Raw genomic sequence first — 13,694 nt, forward strand, 5'->3', positions numbered from 1 at the left:
GGGACTAAAAGAAAATGCAAAAGGCGGCGGCGTGCGTGCGCGGGACTTGGGCGTGCAGCGCGCGCGGGTGGGCTGGGCAGGGGCGGCCTGGGAAGCTGGGGCGGGGTGGGCTGGCGGGGCGAGATGGGGAGCTGGGCGACCGGCCGGGTGTGCCGCGGCGTGGGCAACGCCGTGCTGGCTGCCGCGCGCGGGCGGTGCTGGGCCGGGGCGGGGCTGTGGCGAGCTGGGCCGTTTCGGCCTGGCCGCTCCTTTTGTTTTTTTCCTTTTATTTTTTTATACTGAAATTGAAAATATATTTTGGGGCTTCAAATAAAAATCGGAAAAATGCAAATAAGGTACCATTCGATTCGTCATGCAAATTCCTTTGATATGAGATTAAATTTGGGACATAAATATAAACTTTGTAAAACCAAAATTTGACAAACATGTCTATGTGGCTATAGTGCCCTTTTAGGATTTACTGTTTTTCTCAAATAAAATATTTTTATAAGCTTCAAAACCTCCGAACAAAATAGAGCATTGTTGGAAAATCTTTTGAAAACCAAGTTTTATGAAAACTCTATATTTTGCAAAAACCTTTTTAATATCCCTTTGTGAAAAATCATTATATACATTTGGCATATATGTTTGATTTTGACAGTACTTTAAAACAATAAGTTTTTGAAAACACTATTTTGGAATTAACTTGTATATAACTTTAAAAAGTTTTAATTCTTTGTGAATTTTCAATCAAGTTCAAACAATCAAGCTTTAAACTTATTTTTATTTTATATTCCAAAATTTAGAAAATTTCGGGATGTGACAGACTACTACCCTTAAAAGAAATCTCGTCCTCGAGATTTGAGAATGGCTAGAAAGCTAAGGTTTTGGGTTCAGGTCTTCTAGTAGGTTCATATCCACTATTGCTTCTTTTTGAACATCTCCGAGGAGATTTTGGAAGTCAACCTTGGGCTTTGAAAACGTTACACTAAATCATATACAGTCATACCATCAACTGTATCCATTCTTACGAGGGTACTCATCCCATGGGTATTATCCTTTACTTGAGTACACTTGGTCATGGGAAACTCCTTATGATACCTTCTCCAAATACCATCTCATGCGGCATCTGATGTAAATCCATAATCCAAGGGTACAGCTTCTATCACCCTTAAAAGAAACTTTTGTTGGTAGTCTTAGGTCTTGGGTTTAGTCTAAGATCATTCTGGTATAAGTTGGCTCATCCGAGCATAAGACTTGTCAATAGGTCATAATTGGCAAACATCTATGGATTAGGGCTTCTGAGTTAAAATCTAATATGCGAATGTTTATTCACATATAGTGAACAACATATCTCTCCAAGGTGGGTCAAATAGGTTTCCTTCATAGCAGGGCTTCTAATCCAAATGCTTGGTTGTTGAACTACATTTGATACAGATGGGTCACTCTTTGGGTCAATAAGGAAACCAAGATGAGCTACTTTTTAATATACTTCATCCTTTGTATGTTGGTGTCTCTGACAACTTTCAACCACTCTTTATCTAGTGGCTAGATCTTCAAACTAAACGTAGTCCTACGCTTGGCAGCACTTGCCTACTATAATGGTATAATAATTCTCCACCCTAAGGTTCAGTCTTATCGATGTCATCTCTTTCGTAGGTATGTCTCTCTAGATTCACAAAGTCAGCATTACAAAAGCGAATAATAAGAGTAGTAGGAATGTTGATCAATCCATCCTGCACCCAAATCATTACTCCGTATTTGATTTATTGAATCTCGTATTCTAACTCTTGGTCAACCTCACAAATTTGACAAAAATTTCCATGGAGAATTGAATCAATGTTTCAATCCCCATTATTGAACTATTTTGAAAGCATTTCTATCGATCCCTAGCTAGGGTTTTGCGTATCTCACACTCTACGCTTCATCATCTTGATAGGAAACATCTAGGTTGGTTTCACTAATGTTGCCTTCATGGCGGGTTGCCGAGAAAACATTCTCTGGGTTGGGTATGGATGAGAATAGATAGAAAGATTCTAAAGAAAATTCCTACCCAAACACATAAGATCAAGGCAACGCAGCTTACAAACAACATGTAACAAGCATCAAGCATCATGGTTCAAACACAGACAAACCAGCATGATCATACCTCAATTTGGTAAGATCAATAATTTGTTACTTTATCGTTGGTTCGCTAAAAGAGAACTAGTGGTGGTCTAGTCTATTTTTGTGTTGGATGTTTGCAAGTTTCTATTCTACTTCTTCGGTGTATCTTCATGTGTTGTGCAGTCTGCATCGAAGTCTTTCTTCAAGTTCCTTCATTCGTCTTCCATGAAACTCTTCTTGTTGACTCCAAGAACATCACATGAATCATCACTCTTTATGATTCAGGAACATGGTCATCTTCAGTCCTTGTTGATAGTTTTGATAAGGTGGACATCTAAAGTGAGAGGAAAACAATTTTGAACATGGAATAGAAGAGAATACAAGAGGTTCAAAATCCAAACATATTTTTAATTGAAATAGGATTAGACAAATTCTTCATCCTAGGGTCTTCCTATTTCTAATCCAAACCTAGGGTCTCGATCCTTCATGCAACACTATGCTCTGATACCATTCTGTAGCACCCTACCTTTTAATAAAGGCAAGATACCTGTGTATAGTGCTATTCCCGAAATCACTGATAGCACACACATTACAAAATATAGTAATCGTTGCAATAGTATCAAATTACTACATCTTTGATCCAGAGGGTAAAGTAAAACCTTACAAATTGCATAGTCACATGGACTAGCTCAGTACAATGTTCAGAACAAACACAGCGGAAATGTAAATCATCAATGAGCCTTCATCATCTTCATGTGCCACAGGCAGTCATGTTGGAATGTAGACTCGAGATCCTACTACGTACTTCTCCTCAGAAAATCCAGCATGTTTGAATATGCAGCCCCACGAATGGAGGTCAGTACAATTATGTACTGGCAAATGACACTTGTGGCAGTTTTTAGACATGACTATCTACATGATATTTGGCTAGTGGGGTTTAGGAAAATTTGCATAAAGCCAATTTTATGCTATATTTTATTTAAAACAAAACATTTTACAAAACTTGTAATGATGTCATAAATAGTATCATGGTTACATCTCCCATGTACTATCCGACAGTTGCTACTCAAATTTTAACTCATTTAGAAAAGGTGATGAGATTCTTCTGTATATTCCCTGCCTAGAAAGCTCAAATTGTCCATAACCGGGGACACGGCTAAGATCTTAGTTTTACTCTCGAGAGGTTGTGCACTTTCACCTTACGACCCACCCTTCCCAAGAGAAGAAATGAGACAAGATCTTTCAGAAGAAGGTTTCAACCATACTGGCTAGACCCGTTCCCTTGGCCGTCGCCTCCACCCACTGTCTAGCCGACAAGTTGGACCTCACAACTTACTTAATCCCGGCAGAGCCCATGATACCATAAGGCTGCACTGGAAGCTATCTAAAACATGGACGACATATTAATCTCTTTAATCCTGAGTGGCCAACCGCAAGTGCACCCTCAGGTGAAGACAACCACAATGTGGCCCTGAGTAGCCACTCAACATATGCGCACCCCCAGGCGAAGACAACCACAATGTGGCCCTGAGTAGCCGCCTACCAATCAACCAATCCACCCAGGTGTTTCATTTGGGGTTGTTAATTTTAATTCCCAATACTCACAATCCAGAATAATCAAAACAACAGTGGGATTTTGTTATTGCTAGGCAAACTAAGAATCCTAGCAAGGGTTCATGGTGGCTACACACTACTAGGATTGATAAGCATAGCATAACTTTCGAAAACAAAATCCTACCATGCATACTAGTTTGAAAAACACTAATGCACAACAAAATAGGTAGGAATTGAGTGTCACTTGCCTTTTTGGTAGTCGAAGCGCGTTTACTTCTCTTAATCAAAATACGTGCCTCTCCGTACGAACTATAATATAAAATATAGCACAACATAAACACGCCATTCAACAACAACAAAAAAATTAAACAAGATAACAATCGGAAATCGCTCTATGTTACTAAGGTGTGGCATGAGGTTTGGCTTGCAAGATATGGCGGTGAGAGTTTGGACGAAAAGTCACATGATTATAAAGAATTGGATAATCTAAGATATAAATGAAGAATATTTATGCTTTACAAAAGCATGAAAAGAATTCGGAACGGCTTACGTGAATTGAATCACATAAGTTACAAATAGTGCAACAACAATATTACTGAATGAGTGTGACAATGATGGCGTGTAACACACACATTCGTTGGGAACCCCAAGAGGAAGGTATGTTGCACACAGTAGCAAGTTTTCCCTCAGAAAGAAACCAAGGTTATCGAACCAGTAGGAGCCAAGAAGCATGTTAAAGGTTGATGGCGGCGAGATGTAGTGCGGCGCAACACCAGGGATTCCGGCGCCAACGTGGAACCTGCACAACACAACCAAAGTACTTTGCCCCAACGAAACAGTGAGGTTGTCAATCTCACCGGCTTGCTGTAACAAAGGATTAGATGTATAGTGTGGATGATGATTGTTTGCAGAGAACAGTAGAAACAGTATTGCAGTAGATTGTATTCGATATAAAAGAATGGACCGGGGTCCACAGTTCACTAGAGGTGTCTCTCCCATAAGAAATAGCATATTGGGTAAACAAATTACAGTTGGGCAATTGACAAATAGAGAGGGCATGACAATGCACATACATGACATGATGAGTATTGTGAGATTTAATTGGGCATTACGACAAAGTACATAGACCGCTATCCAGCATGCATCTATGCCTAAAAAGTCCACTTTCAGGTTATCATCCGAACCCCTTCCGGTATTAAGTTGCAAGCAACAGACAATTGCATTAAGTATGGTGCGTAATGTAATCAATAACTACATCCTCGGACATAGCATCAATGTTTTATCCCTAGTGGCAACAGCACATCCACAACCTTAGAACTTTAAATCACCTGTCCTGCATTTAATGGAGGCATGAACCCACTATCGAGCATAAATACTCCCTCTTGGAGTTACTAGCAAAAACTTGGCTAGAGCCTCTACTAACAACGGAGAGCATGCAAGATCATTAACAACACATAGGTAATAGATTGATAATCAACATAACATAATATTCTCTATTCATCGGATCCCAACAAACACACATGTAGCTTTACAGATAGATGATCTTGATCATGATAGGCAGCTCACAAGATCAGACAATGAAGCACATGAGGAGAAGACAACCATCTAGCTACTGCTATGGACCCATAGTCCAGGGGTGAACTACTCACACATCAATCTGGAGGCGACCATGGCGGTGTAGAGTCCTCCGGGAGATGATTCCCCTCTCCGGCAGGGTGCCGGAGGTGATCTCCGTAATCCCCGAGATGGGATTGGCGGCGGCGGCGTCTCGCATATGTTTTCTCGTATCGTGGCTCTCGCATGCGTGGGTTTCTCGACGAGGGCTATAAGTAGGCGGAGGAGATAGGTCGAGGGGCCCGAGGGCCCACACCACAGCCGGCGCGGCCAGGGCCGGGCCGCGCCGCCCGTGGTTTGGCCACCTCGTGGCCCCACTTCGTCTCTCCCTGACTTCCGGAAGCTTCGTCTCGAAAATAGGAACCCGGGCTTTGATTTCGTCCAATTTCGAGAATATTTCCTTACTAGGATTTCTCAAAACCAAAAACAGCAGAAAACAAAGAATCGGCTCTTCGGCATCTCGTTAATAGGTTAGTGCTTAGGAAAATGCATAATAATGACATATAATGTGTATAAAACATGTGAGTATCATCATAAATGTAGCATGGAACATAAGAAATTATAGATACGTTTGAGACGTATCAAGCATCCCCAAGCTTAGTTCCTACTCGTCCCGAGTAGGTAAACGATAACAAAGATAATTTCTTAAGTGACAATGCTACCAACATAATCTTGATCATACTATTGTAAGCACATGTAATGAATGCAGCGATCAAAACAATGGTAAATGACATGAGTAAACAATTGAATCATAAAGAAAAGACTTTTCATGAATAGTACTTAAAGACAAGCATCAATAAGTCTTGCATAAGAGTTAACTCATAAAGCAATAATTCAAAGTAAAGGTATTGAAGCAACACAAAAGAAGATAAAGTTTCAGCGGTTGCTTTCAACTTGTAACATGTATATCTCATGGATATTGTCAACATAGAGTAATATAACAAGTGCAATATACAAGTATGTAGGAATCAATGCCCAGTTCACACAAGTGTTTGCTTCTTGAGGTGGAGAGAAATAGGTGAACTGACTCAACATAAAAGTAAAAGAAAGGTCCTTCAAAGAGGAAAGCATCGATTGCTATATTTGTGCTAGAGCTTTGATTTTGAAAACAAGAAACAATTTTGTCAACGGTAGTAATAAGGCATATGAGTTATGTAAATTATATCTTACAAGTTGCAAGCCTCATGCATAGTATACTAATAGTGCCCGCACCTTGTCCTAATTAGCTTGGACTACCGGATCATCGCAATACACATGTTTTAACCAAGTGTCACAATGGGGTACCTCCATGCCGCATGTACAAAGGTCTAAGGAGAAAGCTCGCATTTTGGATTTCTCGCTTTTGATTATTCTCAACTTAGACATTCATACCGGGACAACATGGACAACAGATAATGGACTCCTCTTTAATGCATAAGCATGTAGCAACAATTAGTGTTCTCATATGAGATTGAGGATATATGTCCAAAACTAAAACTTCCACCATGATTCATGGCTTTAGTTAGCGGCCCAATGTTCTTCTCTAACAATATGCATGCTCTAACCATAATGTGGTAGATCTCTCTTGCTTCAGACAAGACGGACATGCATAGCAACTCACATGATATTCAACAAAGAAATAGTTGATGGCGTCCCCAGAAACATGGTTATCGCACAACAAGCAACTTAATAAGAGATAAAGTGCATAAGTACATATTCAATACCACAATAGTTTTTAAGCTATTTGTCCCATGAGCTATATATTGTAAAGGTAGAGGATAGAAATTTTAAAGGTAGCACTCAAGCAATTTACTTTGGAATGGCGGAGAAATACCATGTGGTAGGTAGGTATGGTGGACACAAATGGCATAGTGGTTGGCTCAAGGATTTTGGATGCATGAGAAGTATTCCCTCTCGATACAAGGTTTAGGCTAGCAAGGTTATTTGAAACAAACACAAGGATGAACCGGTACAGCAAAACTCACATAAAAGACATATTGTAAACATTATAAGACTCTATACCGTCTTCCTTGTTGTTCAAAGTCAATACTAGAAATTATCTAGACCTTAGAGAGACCAAACATGCAAATCAGATTTTAGCATGCTCTATGTATTTCTTCATTAATAGGTGCAAAGTATATGATGCAAGAGCTTAAACATGAGCACAACAATTGCCAAGTATCACATTATTCAAGATGTTATACCAATTACCACATATATCATTTTCCAATTCCAACCATATAACAATTTAACGAAGAAGAAACTTTCGCCATGAATACTATGAGTAAAGCTAAGGACATATTTGTCCATATGCAACAGCGGAGCGTGTCTCTCTCCCATACAATGAATGCTAGGATCCAACTTTATTCAAACAAAACAAAAACAAAAACAAACAGACGCTCCAAGCAAAGTACATAAGATGTGATGGAATAAAAATATAGTTTCAGGGGAGGAACCTGATAATGTTGTCGATGAAGAAGGGGATGCCTTGGGCATCCCCAAGCTTAGACGCTTGAGTCTTCTTGATATATGCTGGGGTGAACCACCGGGGCATCCCCAAGCTTAGAGCTTTCACTCTCCTTGATCATAGTGTATATCATCCTCCTCTCTTGATCCTTGAAAACTTCCTCCACACCAAACTCAAAGTAACTCATTAGAGGGTTAGTGCACAATTAAAATTCACATATTCAGAGGTGACACAATCATTCTTTATACTTCTGGACATTGCACAAAGCTACTGCAAGTCAATGGAACAAAGAAATCCATCTAACATAGCAAAACAGGCAATGCAAAATAAAAGGCAGAATCTGTCAAAACAGAACAGTTCGTAAAGACGAATTTTTAACAGGCACCAGACTTGCTCAGATGAAAAAACTTAAAACTAATGAAAGTTGCGTACATATCTGAGGATCACTCACGTAAATTGGCATAATTTTCTGAGTTACCTACATAGAATTTTACCCAGATTCGTGACAGCAAACAAAACTGTTTCTGCGCAGTAATCCAAATCTAGTATCTTCTTTCTATTAGAGACTTTACTTGGCGCAACAATGCAATAAAACTAAGATAAGGAGAGGTTGCTACAGTAGTAAACAACTTCCAAGACTCAAATATAAAACAAAATTACTGTAGTAAAAACATGGGTTGTCTCCCATAAGCGCTTTTCTTTAACGCCTTTCAGCTAGGCGCAGAAAGTATGTATCAAGTATTATCGAGAGATGAAGCATCAACATCATAATTTGTTCTAATAATAGAATCAAAAGATAACTTCATTCTCTTTCTAGGGAAGTGTTCCATACCTTTCTTGAGAGGAAATTGATATTTAATATTACCTTCCTTCATATCAATGGTAGCACCAACAGTTCGAAGAAAAGGTCTTCCCAATATAATCGGACAAGATGCATTGCATTCAATATCCAAGACAACAAAATCAACGGGGACAAGGTTATTGTTAACGGTAATGCGAACATTATCAACTCTCCCCAAAGTTTTCTTTGTAGAGTTATCAGCAAGATTAACATCCAAATAACAATTTTTCAATGGTGGCAAGTCAAGCATATTATAAATTTTCTTAGGCATAACAGAAATACTTGCACCAAGATCACATAAAGCATTACAACCAAAGTTATTGACCTTCATCTTAATGATGGGCTCCCAACCATCTTCTAGCTTCCTAGGAATAGAAGTTTCGCGTTCTAGTTTCTCTTCTCTAGCTTTTATGAGAGCATTTGTAATATGTTTCGTGAAAGCCAAGTTTATAGCACTAGCATTAGGACTCTTAGCAAGTTTTTGTAAGAACTTTATAACTTCAGAGATATGACAATCATCAAAATCTAAACCATTATGATCTAAAGCAATGGGATCATTGTCCCCAATGTTGGAAAAAATTTCAGCAGTTTTATCACAGGCAGTTTCAAAGAGCTTTTTAGCAAGCTTTCGTGCAGTTTTTCGCGCTTTGCATTAGAAGTGGAAACATTGCTAACACCAATTCTTTTACCATTATTAGTAGGAGGTGCAGCAACATGTGTAGCATTAGCATTACTAGTGGTGGTAATAGTCCAAACTTTAGCTATATTATTCTCTTTAGCTAGTTTTTCATTTTCTTCTCTTTCCCACCTAGCATGCAGTTCAGCCATTAATCTTATATTCTCATTAATTCTAACTTGGATGGCATTTGCTGTAGTAACAATTTTATTTTCATTATCCCTATTAGGCATAACTTTCAATTTCAAAAGATCAACATCAGCAGCAAGACTATCAACTTTAGAAGCAAGTATATCAATTTTCCCAAGCTTTTCTTCAACAGATTTGTTAAAAGCAGTTTGTGTACTAATAAATTCTTTAAGCATGGATTCAAGACCAGAGGGTGTATTCCTATTATTGTTGTAAGAATTACCATAAGAATTACCATAGCCGTTGCCATTATTATAGGGATATGGCCTATAGTTGTTACTAGAATTGTTCCGGTAAGCATTGTTGTTGAAATTATTATTTTTAATGTAGTTTACATCAACATGTTCTTCTTGTGCAACCAATGAAGCTAACGGAACATTATTAGGATCAATATTTGTCCTATCGTTCACAAGCATAGACATAATAGCATCAATCTTATCATTCAAGGAAGAGGTTTCTTCGACAGAATTTACCTTCTTACCTTGTGGAGCTCTTTCCGTGTGCCATTCAGAGTAATTAATCATCATATTATCAAGAAGCTTTGTTGCTTCACCAAGAGTGATGGACATAAAGGTACCTCCAAAGAATCGAATCCAATAGGTTCCGCGAAGAAAAATTCAGTCCTGCATAAAAGGTTTGGATGATCATCCAAGTAGTCAGTCCATGGGTTGGGCAATTTTTAACCAAAGATTTCATTCTTTCCCATGCTTGTGCAACATGCTCAGTATCTAATTGTTTAAAATTCATTATGCTACTCCTCAAAGATATAATTTTAGCAGGGGGATAATATCTACCAATAAAAGCATCCTTGCATTTAGTCCATGAATCAATACTATTCTTAGGCAGAGATAGCAACCAATCTTTAGCTCTTCCTCTTAACGAGAAAGGGAACAATTTTAATTTTATTATGTCACCATCTACATCTTTATACTTTTGCATTTCACAAAGTTCAACAAAATTATTGAGATGGGCAGCAAAGATCATCGTAACTAACACTGAAAATTGCTCTCGCATAACAAGATTCAGTAAAGCAGGTTTAATTTCAAAGAATTCTGCTGTAGTAGCAGGTGGAGCAATAGGTGTGCATAAGAAATCATTATTATTTGTGGTTGTGAAGTCACACAACTTAGTATTCTCAGCAGTATTCATTTTAGCAATAGTAAATAAAATAAACTAGATAAAGTAAATGCAAGTAACTAATTTTTTTGTGTTTTTGATATAGCAAACAAGATAGTAAATAAAGTAAAACTAGCAACTAATTTTTTTGTGTTTTGTTTTAGTGCAGCAAACAAAGTAGTAAATAAAATAAAGCAAGACAAAAACAAAGTAAAGAGATTGCGATGTGAAGACTCCCCTTGCAGCGTGTCTTGATCTCCCCGGCAACGGCGCCAGAAAAAGAGCTTGATGGCGTGTAACACACACGTTCGTTGGAAACCCCAAGAGGAAGGTATGTTGCACACAGTAGCAAGTTTTCCCTCAGAAAGAAACCAAGGTTATCGAACCAGTAGGAGCCAAGAAGCACGTTGAAGGTTGATGGCGGCGAGATGTAGTGCGGCGCAACACCAGGGATTCCGGCGCCAACGTGGAACCTGCACAACACAACCAAAGTACTTTGCCCCAACGAAACAGTGAGGTTGTCAATCTCACCGGCTTGCTGTAACAAAGGATTAGATGTACAGTGTGGATGATGATTGTTTGCAGAGAACAGTAGAAACAGTATTGCAGTAGATTGTATTCGATATAAAAGAATGGACCGGGGTCCACAGTTCACTAGAGGTGTCTCTCCCATAAGAAATAGCATATTGGGTAAACAAATTACAGTTGGGCAATTGACAAATAGAGAGGGCATGACAATGCACATACATGACATGATGAGTATTGTGAGATTTAATTGGGCATTACGACAAAGTACATAGACCGCTATCCAGCATGCATCTATGCCTAAAAAGTCCACTTTCAGGTTATCATCCGAACCCCTTCCGGTATTAAGTTGCAAGCAACAGACAATTGCATTAAGTATGGTGCGTAATGTAATCAATAACTACATCCTCGGACATAGCATCAATGTTTTATCCCTAGTGGCAACAGCACATCCACAACCTTAGAACTTTCATCTGTCATCCCAGATTTAATGGAGGCATGAACCCACTATCGAGCATAAATACTCCCTCTTGGAGTTACTAGCAAAAACTTGGCCAGAGCCTCTACTAACAACGGAGAGCATGCAAGATCATAAACAACACATAGGTAATAGATTGATAATCAACATAACATAATATTCTCTATTCATCGGATCCCAACAAACACACATGTAGCATTACAGATAGATGATCTTGATCATGATAGGAAGCTCACAAGATCAGACAATGAAGCACATGAGGAGAAGACAACCATCTAGCTACTGCTATGGACCCATAGTCCAGGGGTGAACTACTCACACATCAATCCGGAGGCGACCATGGCGGTGTAGAGTCCTCTGGGAGATGATTCCCCTCTCCGGCAGGGTGCCGGAGGTGATCTCCAGAATCCCCCGAGATGGGATTGGCGGCGGCGGCGTCTCAGTATGTTTTCTCGTATCGTGGCTCTCGGTACTGGGGGTTTCTCGACGAGGGCTATAAGTAGGCGGAGGAGATAGGTCAGGGGGCCGCCCGAGGGGCCCACACCACAGGCCGGCGCGGCCAGGGCCTGGGCCGTGCCGCCCTGTGGTTTGGCCACCTCGTGGCCCCACTTCGTCTCTCCCTCGGACTTCTGAAAGCTTCGTCTGAAAATAGGAACCTGGGCTTTGATTTCGTCCAATTCCGAGAATATTTCCTTACTAGGATTTCTGAAACCAAAAACAGCAGAAAACAAAGAATCGGCTCTTCGGCATCTCGTTAATAGGTTAGTGCCGGAAAATGCATAATAATGACATATAATGTGTATAAAACATGTGAGTATCATCATAAAAGTAGCATGGAACATAAGAAATTATAGATACGTTTGAGACGTATCAGACAACAATTACTCAAAATAGTATGAACTACATATAGGCTTGGGTATGGATTTTTGACATATTGAATTACTTAATTAACTAATTTGTACATTGAATAGTTTAATATAAACCAATAAGATTAAGTGGACATATGGTTGAAATATCTATGAAAGATATTTAGAATGATGGTGGTTGTTTGGACTCAAGATATGGGTGATATGAGGTGGAGTGTATCAAACAAAAGTATCCAAGGCATACCTAACTGAGATACATTACCATTTACTGAAATAACTCAAATGAATATATATGAACTAGGTGAAGAGGTTTGATGTAGTAAGGATATTGGTTCAAGGTGTAATATCTAAATGGATTTGGTAGATGGGTATGATAAGATCATAAGGTTTACTTTTGTAGGAGTCATATTGAAAGGAATCATAGAATTAATTCTATAATAAACATACTCAAATCCACAAAGTTGAATTTGAATATTTGCAAGATGATTCAAATATTTTGGATAGTGGTGCTATTGGTTGAAGTACTGTAAAGCAAGGCTTATGCAATTATCATAGTGTGACAACACCTATCAGAGTAGCACAAGGTCACACATAGCATTAGATATGAACTAATGATATTGAACTACTCAAGTAACTCATTTGAAAGTTTGAATAGTTCGAACTAAGTGGAAGGGTTGAATGGCATGATATTGTATAGGCAGAATGATATCGGGATTTGATTCGCGGAGCCTAATGGATAACAAAAGTTCATCACATGTGATATGGGGTAGAGCATCTCCATCCCACTAGAGCAAGGTAAAATCTAAAATAGGACATGTCACACTTTACTCAAATAACTCAATTGTTATTTGAATAATATGAACTATACAACCAGGGGTACGCTATGCATTATCTGTGAACATGCTAAAGAATTATAACTGGTCCTGGAAGATAGATATGATCATAAGGATCAATTTGGCTAAAGGAACTATGTCAAAGCCAGTCACATGACTACCTTTTCGTGAAAAGTCATTAGAAGAAGTTTTCCGGATGGAAGATCTTTCTACACGAAAGTTGTAGAGAATTACATTACAAGCGTATCGCCAAAAGAATCTCTCGGAAAAGTTTGTAGGATTTGTTTTAAAAACGATGTTGCGGATCAAAGGGGTACCGCAAAAATTGAGTGGACGAAACTGTCACGCATCATGTCTAACATGATCTACGTGATTTGCTGATTCCAACGGTATAGGGTTTGTCGAAATCCGGCGGATAGAACTTAAGATATGAATTTTACAAAACTAGACAGAAGTGGTTATAGTTCTAAT

The sequence above is a fragment of the Lolium perenne genome, chromosome 6 (genome assembly GCF_019359855.2).
Source record: "Lolium perenne isolate Kyuss_39 chromosome 6, Kyuss_2.0, whole genome shotgun sequence".
Lineage (NCBI taxonomy): Eukaryota > Viridiplantae > Streptophyta > Magnoliopsida > Poales > Poaceae > Lolium > Lolium perenne.